Genomic DNA, 12,342 nt, shown 5'->3' on the forward strand with positions numbered 1-12,342 from the left:
GGAAAATTATTATCATTTCAACAATTACAACTGAAATATAATTTGAAAAATAATCAATATTTCAAATATCTTCAAATCCGTGACTATCTGAAAAAATACACAAAAGACTATCATAACATGCCCCCAGACTTATTAGATGAAGCCATGAAGATAAAGGCTGAATCAGCAAATCTAATATCATACTTATATAATATTATTTTGAATATAGAAATACCTACAACCGATAGTATTAGAAGAGACTGGGAACAAGAACTAGCTATAAAAATTTCAAAAGAGAGCTGGGATAAACACTTACTATATGTGCATAAATGCTCGATCAACGTACGACATACTCTAATCCAATATAAAACATTACATAGACTATATTATTCAAAAACTAAAATAAATAAATGGATCATTTTTGGAATATCGGAAGATAACCCTGAATTAAATATGTTTCAAAAGAACTTACTTAATTACGGGCTAATAATGGGAAAAAAGCTTATACTCAAATTTTGGAAAAATGCTCCAATACCAACAATAAAAATGTGGATTTCAAACATGTTCGAAACACTACACCTGGAAGAGATGAGACTCCTCCTAGCAGGCAAAGCAGATCACTTCCAAAAGACGTGGTCTGCATTTACGGAACTATTACATGCATAAGGTGCAATAGTAAGTTAAAATATAAAGGCTACCAGGATCTGGTAACTGGGGGTATAAAATAACTTTTAAATAAAAACACGGTTGGTATATCCTTTTTTGCGGAGTTTTGTGTTATAATAGAGCGATTGTTTTTCCTTTCCTCTTTTTTTCTTTTCTTTCTAGGGTCTTATTTCTTTTCTTTGCTTCCTTCTCTAATTCCTTCCCTAAGGGGTTCTCTTCTCCCAACACTTTCCTGCACCTTCACGATTCTTGCTTACTTTCCTTACTTCTTTTATTTCTATCTTTTTTAAAGCTCAAAAAATAAAGTGGTACAACATAATGTAATATGATATATGTGATGTGTATTAATGTAAGTTACTGTACTGCCAATAAAAAAAAAAAAAAAATGTATCTATACACTGTAAATGGCTAGATTGTGATCATGTATTACCTTTCCGCAGACTGGATAGCATGCAACAATAGCTGTTCACTGTACCATGGCACACGTGACAATAAACTAAACTCTAACTACTTCCCCAATTTACGTGCCTTTTTGGTACTGTTTGACTCAATAAATGCCATGTTAGTATCTGTCTTTTAAGATTTTAGGACTACTCGCAGTGTCTTGTGCTAGTGCGGGTGGGAGAGGAGGATAGAGCAACTTAATGGAATTGCAGATGCTGGTTTATTCCGAAGATAGACACAAAATGCTGGAGTAACTCAGCAGGTCAGGCAGCATCTCTGGAGAATAAAGAACAGGTGATATTTCGGGTCAAGATCCTTCTTCACACTGAATAAATGTCTCGACCCAAAATATCATCTACGTATTTATTTTCTCCCAAGATGCTGCCTGACCCGCTGAGTTACTCCAACATTTTGTCGAGCAGCTTGTACAAATAGTCGGTTTTCGGTTATTTGGGCCATTGTGATCTCTTCTGGGGGCTGAGAATATGAATGAGCCCTGCCATTCACAGTAACTACTGTGCGTATTTGTAGTATTGTGTTCAGGTGGGACGAGTTTTGGTGGGGCATCATGGTCAAGATGGGGCATCATGGGCTATATGGGCAAGTTGGTCCGAAGGAACCGTTTCCGTGCTGTATGACTCTATGACTCACAAGGACATTGTGCACCCAAAATGTCTGCAGTAAAAGGTTAATGTACCATTTACCTTCTTAACTGTCGGCTGTAGTGTAATAGTTGCCTGCTGCGATGCGTGCTCCAGGATATTCAGACGTCTTTGTGCATCAGTGTTTCCCAATCTGTCACCACATAAATAATGAAAAAAAAACTGGAATTGCTGTAATCTGAAATAAAAGTTGTCAGCGGGCCAGGCAGCTTCTGTGAAAGGGAAACCATGTTAACATATCAGGTCAATGTGCGATAGAGACATTGGCCTTTTTTGCGCTGGTATTGAGTTATTCATTCTTTCATCATCGTTGAAAACATTAGCGACGCTGTGGTGCTGGTTTCCGATGGGAACGGTGACGGACGCACCACACTTCTCTGTCCTCCAGTTTCTACGGACTTCCGCCGCGGGAAGTATTGGATTTTGGTATGTGTGCTTTATCATCATTTACAACAATGCTATGTACAACAGTGATCGCAACTTCTACTGAAGTGTGGATAGCCGTTGGTTCGATGGAAGCTCATCCGCACTTTGACAGGTCTTGTTTTTGGTCCTCACCTGTCAAACCAGGTGGGGGTGATGGTTTAGATGCCGACCATCCGACCATGGAGCAGGTAGCACGGGTATACATGGTGCCCGTGGCGGGGAGAACTCCCCCCGTCCTGACCTGATTGAGTTATTAATTGCACCAACAATTAAATTCTTACTTGCAGCAGCATAATAGACTTGCAAATACCACAAATAATATCCAATCAACAAAAAATTAATAAATTAATGATTGAGTCATTAATTTATTATAAGGTAGACAAAAATGCTGTATCTCTAAACTAAACTAAACCTTAACCCGAGGACCAACCTTATTGAATGAATTAACCTCTTTATTGTCATTGCACATGGTACAACAAAATTTAAAAGTCAATCCCACGGTGCGATTCACAAGAGCAATTTTAAATATTTAAGAAAAGGTAAAAATATATCCATATAAAAAAAAATTACAGATAAATAACAATAGCAGCTGAGGTAGAACCATTCAGTTGAATGTGAGTGTTATTTCTTATTTTGCATTGTTAAGTTCATGTATGGCTATGGGGTAGAAGCTGTTTCTGAGTGTGGATGTTCCATTGCTGCTCCTCGAGACATGTAGAATTAGGGTTACTGTTCCTAAAGTGTTGCCCCATTAACGCTTCCATCATCTGGGCCGTGGAGTATTGTGTTCTGTTTTGTGACCCTGCGAAAGAAAGATTTGTTTAAGAAAGAACTGCAGAGGCTGGAAAAATCGAAGGTAGACAAAAATGTTGGAGAAACTCAGTGGGGGCGGCAGCATCTACGGAGCGAAGGAATATGTGATGTTTCGGATCGAGACCCTTCTTCAGACTGATTTGGGGGCGAGGGGGTCAAGAAAAAGAAAGGAAGAGGCGGAGCAGTAGGCTACGGGATATAGAGAAGACCCTGGTGAGAGCCTCATCTATAGTTGAAGAGGGGAACCGGAAATGCCCTCATTCTTTAGGGAAGGAGGGTTCCCCTCTTCGACTATAGTTTGTTCAAGTGAGTTTATTGTCATGTGTCCCTGTATAGGACAATGAAATTCTTGCTTTGCTTAAGCACACAGAAAATAGTAGGCATTTACTACAAAACAGATAAATGTGTCCATATACCATGATATAAATATATACACACATGAATAAATAAACTGGTAAAGTGCAAATAACGGAAAGTGGTTATTAATAATCAGAGTTTTGTCCGAGCCAGGTTTAATAGCCTGATCGCTGTGGGAAGTAGCTATTCCTGAACCTGGTTGTTGCAGTCTTCAGGCTCCTGTACCTTCTACCTGAAGGTAGCAGGCAGATGAGTGTGTGGCCAGGATGGTGTGGGTCTTTGATGATACTGCCAGCCTTTTTGAGGCAGCGACTGCGATAAATCCCCTTGATGGAAGGAAGGTCAGAGCCAATGATGGACTGGGCAGTGTTTACTTCTTTTTGTAGTCTTTTCCTCTCCAGGGCGCTCAAATTGCCGAACCAAGCCATGATGCAACCGGTCAGCATGCTCTCGACTGTGCACCTGTAGAAGTTAGAGAGAGTCTTCCTTGACAATCCGACTCTCCGTAATCATCTCAGGAAGTAGAGGCGCTGATGAGCTTTTTTGATAATTGCGTTAGTGTTCTCGGACCAGGAAAGATCTTCAGAGATGTGCATGCCCAGGAATTTGAAGTTCTTGACCCTTTCAACCATCGATCCGTTGATATAAATGGGGCTGTGGGTCCACAATCAGTTCCTTGGTTTTACTGGTGTTGAGGGCCAGGTTATTGCGCTGGCACCATATGGACAGTTGCTTCGATCTCTCTTCTGTATTCTGACTCATCCCCTGATTCATCTATAGATGAGGCTCTCATCAGGGTCTCTTATATACCCCGTAGCATTCCCCATCCCCCCACTCGTAACAAGGACAGAGATAATCCTCCGCCATTTTCGCCACCTCCAACGTGATTATACCACTGGCCACATCTTCCCATCTCCTCTGCGTTTGGTTTTCCACAGAGACCAAGCCCTCCATAATCCGTGGTTAATTTGTCCCTTCCTTCCCAAACCACCCCCTTCCCTGATACTTTCCCTTGCAACTGCAGGAAATGCTACACTTGTCGCTTTACCTCCCCCCTCCGTCCATGGACCCAAGCCGTCTTTCCAGGTGAAGCACCTCCTTCAACCTCATCTATTGCATCCGCTGCTCTGGCTGTCAGCTGACCTACATCGGTGAGACCAAGCGTAGGCTTGGCGATCGCTTCGCCCAACACCGCTCAGTTCGCATTAACCAACCTGATCTCCCAGTGGCTCAGCACTTCAACTCTCCCTCCCGTTCCAAATCTGACCTTTCTGTCCTGGGCCTCCTCCATGTCAGAGTGAGTCCCACTGCAGATTGGAGGAGCAGCACCTCATATTTTGCTTGGGTAGTTTACACCCCAGCGGTATGAACATTGACTTCTCCAATTATCAGGTAGTCCTTGCTTTCTCCCCCCTCCCCTTCCCAGCTATCCCACAGCCTACTGTCTCCGCCTTTTCCTTTCTTTTTCCCCGCCCCCGCCCTCCCACATCCCACGTCTGAAGATGGGTCTCGACCCGAAACATGGTCTATTCCTTCGCTCCATAGATGCTGCCTCATCTGCTGAGTTTCTCCAGCTTTTTTTCCTATCTTCAATTTTTCCAACATCTGCAGTTCTTTCTTAAATATTAATTTATTATTTTTTTATTGATTGCATATTATCTGTGGTATGGTATTTGCAAGTCTATTATGCTGCTGCAAGTAAGGATTTAATTGTTGGTGCATATGATAGTTAAACACTCTAGACCCTTTACTCTTGAGATGCGAGGAGTGAATAGGACAAAGGGAATATCTCTGCTAGTGTGTGGTTGGAGTTGTAGACATCATGTAATTGATTGGTTGATGGCAGCAGCTCGGAAGAGAACAAAAAACAAAAGCTACAGTATGAAATGTGTATAACAGGGTGTCACGGTGGCCCAGCGGTAGAGTTGCTGCCTTACAGCGCCAAAGTTCAATTCTGGCTACAGGTGCTGTCTGCACGGAGTTTGTACGTTCTCCCTGTTACCACGTTGGTTTTCTCTGGATGTTCCGGTTTCGTCCCACACTCCAAAGACGTACAGGTTTGTAGGTTAATTGATTTGGTTTAAAAAAAAAAAATTGTAAATTGTCCCCAGTGTGTGTAGGATAGTGTTGATGTGCGGGGATCGTTGGTCATTACAGACTCGGTAGGCCTGAGGGCCTGTTCCCTGGCGCTGTATCTCTAAAGGAAAAACACTGAGTACACTTAAATAAAGAGAACACAGCGTAAGAAATATAAGAGTTACTAGACTAAGTGGGACCCGTTGGGTCCCAGCATCACACAGGAGGGCTGGTCATCCAACGCAATATTCCACCTCTCCACCAATTCTAATATTGGAGGCCAGTTGGGGGGGGGAGCTTTCTGGAGCGCTAGTATGGGTGTTGTGGGCTGAAGGGACTGGTTTCCAGAGGGCTAGTATGCAAATTGTGCGCCAAATGGATTCTTGGGCTGGCGTTTCAGTCAATCAAGCCTGTTGTGCTGGCAACTCACTCACGGCTGGTGGGCTGGTAATTGACTCATGGCTAATCCTTGAAATTCTATTTCAAGCAGGGTATAAGGCCACCAAATTCAAGTGCAGTTTCTTACCACTTCTAGCAGGGTGCAAGGCCACCAAATTCAAGTGCATTTTCATACCATTTGAAGTAGGGTGCAAAGCCACTAAAGACAGTGAGTCGTGACCTCTCCCTCCTCCATCTTGCAGGGACTGAGCCACACCCACATTTCCGGGTTTTATAACCCCTTCCCCCCCCGGAAAAGGTGTGGCTTTCATGGAGTGATTGACAGGAGAGAGATTCTCATCTTAAAAAAAAAACTAATAACACTTTTATTTTTCATTGATGGGAATAGTTCTCTGCACCTGCTCAGCGGAGGGGGACTGAGTAAGATGGCCAAAAATCACAGCCGTAAGTGGTAGCGCTTTATCTAAAATCAATATACAGTGCAAACAGGAAGTAAGTGCATTTGCAGTAGTGCCTTTTTAACTTCAAGCCAAAGCACCCAAAACACCATTTGCAGTAGGTAGTGCCTTTCAACTTCATGCCACCATTTACAGTAAGTAGTGCCTTTCAACTTCAAGCTAATGCACTCAAGCCACCATTTGCAGTAAGTAATGCCTTTTAACTTCAAGCCATTGCATCCAAGCCACCATTTGCAGTAAGTAGTGCCTTTCAACTTCATGCTACCATTTGCAGTAAGTAGTGCCTTTTCTACTTCAGGCCAAAGCTCCCATGCCACCATTTGCAGTAAGTAGTGCCTTTCAACTTCAAGCCACAATTAGCAGTAAGTAGTGCCTTTTCAACTTCAAGCCAATGCACCCACGCCCGCCATTTGCAGTATGTAGTGCCTTTCAACCAAGCCACACCCAAGCCATCATTTGCAGTAAGTGGTGCCTTTCAACTTCAAGCCAAAGCACCCAAGCCACCATTTGCAGTAAGTGGTGCCTTTCAACTTCAAGTCAAAGCTCCCAAGTCACCATTTGCAGTAAGTTGTGCCTTTCAACTTCATGCCACCATTTGCAGTAAGTGATGTCTTTCAACTTCAAGGTGGGGTCCAATCACTGATTCCATTTGTACCCTGTTAGTCACTATTTGCCACCTATTTTTTCCAACTGTCCTGTTTGTAAACACATTTTCAATCCATGCCAATATTTCACTTTTAATTTCATGTGCATTTTTTTGGGCACTAATCTCTGAAATGAATCTTTGTCAAAGATCTTCTGGAAACTCAAATACATCATATCCATTGGTTCTCCCTTATCTATTTTACCGGTTCTAACCTCAAATAATAATCTCCAATCTTTGGTCTGTTACTAATTCTGAACTTAATTAAAGGCATTTTTCTGACTTCATAACAAAAATTGTGCATGTGGAAACAGGGAGATCTCCTGACCTTACAGCCGGCAGATATGCTTTAGAACCAGCTTGCAAAGCCTTTGGCAATTAAGGCACTTTCCAAGACAAGGGCAGCATGGTGGCGCAGTGGTGCCAGAGACCCGGGTTTGATTCTAACTACAGGTACTGCCTGTATGGAGTGTGTTGGTTAATTGGCTTTGGTAAAATTGTAAATTGTTTCTTGTGTGTGTCAAGGATAGTGTTATTGCACGTGGATCACTGGTCGGCTGCAGATTGGATTGGGCAAAGGCCTGCTACTGCACTGTATCTCTGAACTAAACTAAACAAAACTATACTAAATCATCTTTACAGGACTGCTCTATCTCTTCCACCTTTTTGCTATCCATATGTAGGGTTGCCAACTGTCACGTATTAGCCGGGACATCCCGTATATTGGGCTAAATTGGTTTGTCGTGTACGGAACAGCCCTTGTCCTGTATTTGATGCTACTGCTCCGGTCGATGGGACTGTCGGGTTGGAGGGCCGTGTCCGGTCCCGCCTCACCCGGCCTGACGTGGTGCAGCCCATAGAGTGCAGCAGCAGAGCCTCGCCTGTGGCTCCGTCAGTCGGCAGCCCGGCCAGCTGCCCGACCTTCGGATCTTCGCTTACCACCGACACCACCACCCTCCTTTTCATGGCCGATCATCGGTTCATGCGTTGGCTGGGGTCCTGGACTTTGCGCGTGGGCCAAAACTCCTCAGCTGTCCCGCCAGCTGGGCTATGTGTGCAGTCTAGCACCCGGGCCAACTCATCATTCACCCAGCACAGCCGAGTCGGTCAACTAATTGCTGTCGGGAATTTGTCCCATATTTTGACCTTTTGTCCATTATTTGTGGGTGAGAGAGTTGGCAAACCCTATCCGTATGTGACCGCTGCATTTGAAACCTTCTCTTTAAGAAAGGCATCACAAAAAGAAAACAATGTCCGCAGTAATCTTAGATTTTTACTTTCATTGCCTTTTGAACAAAGGCAGGAGAAATGAAATGTTATCATTTTGTATTTGCAGAAGTTGCCACGTTTACAAGGCTAACGTTACATTCAGAGTAAAAAGACAGCAAACATCAATTTGTTTACCCCAAATAACTGTTCATGCCGATGAATCACTTTGCTGGATCGCATCTGGCAGGCTAACTTTGAATAAAGTGTTATTAATTTCTTACAGAGGGACTGTGTGCATTAGATATTTACTCTGGAACTGCTGGTGTGTGCCAACCTCCTGGATGGGATTGAATTGGATAGGATGGAGGTTTGTGGGCCATACATCAATCTTCACCTGCTTGGTTCAGCCCCAATGCAGGGATACAGTAAAGGTAGCATTCATAGGATGTGCCCTTCATAAAATGATGAGCCCATGACCCAAGACTTTTTTTCTTTCTGCAGCACTAGCTCGGGGATTTCTGTGACAGTATCTATTGAAGATTCTAGACTTTGGAGATGCAGCGCAGAAACAGGCCCTTCGGCCTACCGATTCCGCGCCAACCAGCGATCACCCCGTACACTAGCACTATCCTACATACTAGGGACAATTTGACAACTTACCAAGGCCAATTAACCTACACACCTGTACGTCTTTGGAATGTGGGAGGAAACCGGAGCACCCGGAGAAAACCCATGCGATCACAGGGAGAACGTACAAACTCTGTACAGACAGCACCCGTAGTCAGGATCGAACCCGGGTCTCTGGCTCTGCGAGACAGCAACTCTACCCCGGAAGTGTGATCCAGTAGCATAATCTGTTCGCACTCCAATGTAAATCAGTGATTATTCAACAAATCTCTATTTTAAGGATATGAGCCTATCCTTTATTGACCTTGATAACTGGCGAAGGCCAATTAGCGAGACACGGTGCTGCACAGAGGTTTTAAATTATTAACTATCACAGACATTCAAGATCATTCCAAAACTGTAAGGGGAAAATATATGGTGAAAGATAGGCACAGAGTCTTTTACTCAAGGTAGGGGATTCAAGAATCACAGGTTCTTGTTTCGACATAGGTTTATGGTGATAGGGGCAACATTTAATTGGAACCAGAGGGGCAACCTTTTCAATCAAAGGGTGGTTGGTGTATGGAATAAGCTGCCAGAGATGCTTAAGGCAGTTTTTAAAAGACACTTGGGCAGGTACATGGATAGGAAAGCTTTCATGGGATAAAGGCCAAACGTGGGCAAATTAGACCAGCTTAGATGGGGCATCTTAGTCAGCATTGCGCTTTGGCTGAAGGGTCTGTTTCCATGCTGTATGACTTAAATAAAATGTTACAAACATTATAAATTATTTAAAAGCTTAAATCAATTACAAATGCATGGAAACTCTGGAAAACATTAATAATATTTAAATGCATTTACTTGGAGACATGGAGACTGTTGATGTTGGAATCCTGATCAAAAAACAAACTGCTGGAAGAACTCAGTGGATCAGTCTGAAGAAGGGCCTTGACCTGAAATGCCATCTGCCTATTTTCTTCCGCAGATGCTGTCTGCTCAGCAGAGTTCCACTGGAAATAGGTATTTTGCAAAATACATTTAAGTTAAGAAAGTAGGAATGTAAAATATGTCTTAGAGACCACCAAGTTCATGACGAGTCAATGGTCAAGAGTGATTTATTGTCATATGTTCCAAATAGAACAATGTAACAATGCAGCTGCACAGCAGAACATGTAAACATAGTACCCTGTAATCAATATGATGAATGAGAAAAAAAGTTATATATAATATATACACACACACACACACACACACACACACGCACATACATGCATACACATAGAACCTGCCAGAGGAGACAATTGAGGCAGGGACTATCCCAACATTTAAGAAACAGATAGGTACATGGATAGGACAAGTTTGGAGGGATATGGACCAAACGTGAGCATGTGGGACTAGTATGGATGGGACATGTTGGTCGGTGTGGGCAAGTTGGGCCAAAGGGCCTGTTTCCACACTGTATCACTCTATGACATAAAAATAAACCAAAAATTACAGAAGGGTCTCAACCTGAAACGTCTCCCATTCGTTCTCTCCTGAGACGCTGCCTGCCCTGCTGAGTTACTCCAGCTTTTTGTGTCTATCATCGGTTTAAACCAGCATCTGTAGTTCCTTCCTACATGATAATAATGCATACGTGAGTTTGTCCTATTTCCATGGGTTTAGCCCATATCTATTTAAAACTTTTTCTCCATGTACCTGTCAAAATTTTTTTAAGCATTGCAATTGTATCTGGCTTTATACTTTTAATGGAAGCTAATTTCAAATAACCACCATAGAACCACCTGCCCTTGCCTCTCTAGTCTCTTTTAAATCTGTCCCACCTCACCTTAAACCTATGCCCTCTAGTTTAAAACCTCCCCTATCTGAGGAAAGAAGAAAGTAGTGATTCATCTTATCTATGGTCCTCGTGAATTTATCAACCTCATGTCTATATTCCAGGGAAAACAGCCCCACTCACTCCAATCTGTCCTTATAATTCAATCCGTGCAGAACCAGCAAATTACTTGTGAATCTTGTCTGCATTCTTTCCACCTTAATGGCATCTTTCCTTTACCATGACGAACAGAACTGCATACAATATTTCGAGCATGGTCCCACCTATGACTCGTACAGTTGTATCATGATGCTCAACTCCTGTTACTCATAAGGTCATAAGTGAGAGGAGTAGAATTAAACCATTCGGCCCATCAAGTCTAATCCGCCATTCAATCAATGCTGATCTATCTCTCCTTCCTAACTGCATTCTCAAGCCTTCTCCCCATAACCTCTGACACCTGTACTAATCAAGAACCTATCTATCTTTGCCTTAAAAGTATCCACTGTCTTGGCATTTACAGCCTTCTGTGGCAAAGAATTCCACAGATTCACCACCCTCTGACTAAAGAATTTTTCCTCATCTCCTTCCTAAAAAGAATGTCCTTTAATTCTGAGACTATGATCTCTAGTCCTTGACTCTCCCACTAGTGGAAACATCCTCTCCACATCCACTCTATCCAAGGCTTTCACTATTCTGTATAACCATATAACCATATAACAATTACAGCACGGAAACAGGCCATCTCGGCCCTACAAGTCTGTGCCGAACAACTTTTCTCCCTTAGTCCCACCTGCCTGCACTCGTACCATAACCCTCCATTCCCTTCTCATCCATATGCCTATCCAATTTATTTTTAAATGATACCAACGAACCTGCCACCACCACTTCCACTGGAAGCTCATTCCACTCCGCTACCACTCTCTGAGTAAAGAAGTTCCCCCTCATATTACCCCTAAACTTCTGTCCCTTAATTCTGAAGTCATGTCCTCTTGTTTGAATCTTCCCTATTCTCAAAGGGAAAAGCTTGCCCACATCAACTCTGTCTATCCCTCTCATCATTTTAAAGACCTCTATCAAGTCCCCCCTTAACCTTCTGCGCTCCAGAGAATAAAGACCTAACTTATTCAACCTATCTCTGTAACTTAGTTGTTGAAACCCAGGCAACATTTTAGTAAATCTCTTCTGTACTCTCTCTATTTTGTTGACATCCTTCCTATAATTGGGCGACCAAAATTGTACACCATACTCCAGATTTGGTCTCACCAATGCCTTGTACAATTTTAACATTACATCCCAGCTTCTATACTCAATGCTCTGATTTATAAAGGCTAGCATACCAAAAGCTTTCTTTACCACCCTATCTATATGAGATTCCACCTTCAAGGAACTATGCATGGTTATTCCAGATCCCTCTGTTCAACTGTATTCTTCAATTCCCTACCATTTACCATGTACATCTTATTTTGATTTGTCCTGCCAAGGTGTAGCACCTCACATTTATCAGCATTAAACTCCATCTGCCATCTTTCAGCCCATTTTTCCAAATGGCCTAAATCACTCTGTAGACTTTGGAAATCCTCTTCATTATTCACAACACCCCCTATCTTGGTATCATCTGCATACTTACTAATCCAATTTACCACACCGTCATCCAGATCATTGATGTACATGACAAACAACAAAGGACCCAACACAGATCCCTGAGGCACCCCACTAGTCACCTGCCTCCAACCCGACAAACAGCCATCCACCATTACCCTCTGGCTTCTCCCATTCAGCCACTGT

The sequence above is a fragment of the Leucoraja erinacea genome, chromosome 5 (genome assembly GCF_028641065.1).
Source record: "Leucoraja erinacea ecotype New England chromosome 5, Leri_hhj_1, whole genome shotgun sequence".
In the NCBI taxonomy this organism is placed as follows: domain Eukaryota; kingdom Metazoa; phylum Chordata; class Chondrichthyes; order Rajiformes; family Rajidae; genus Leucoraja; species Leucoraja erinaceus.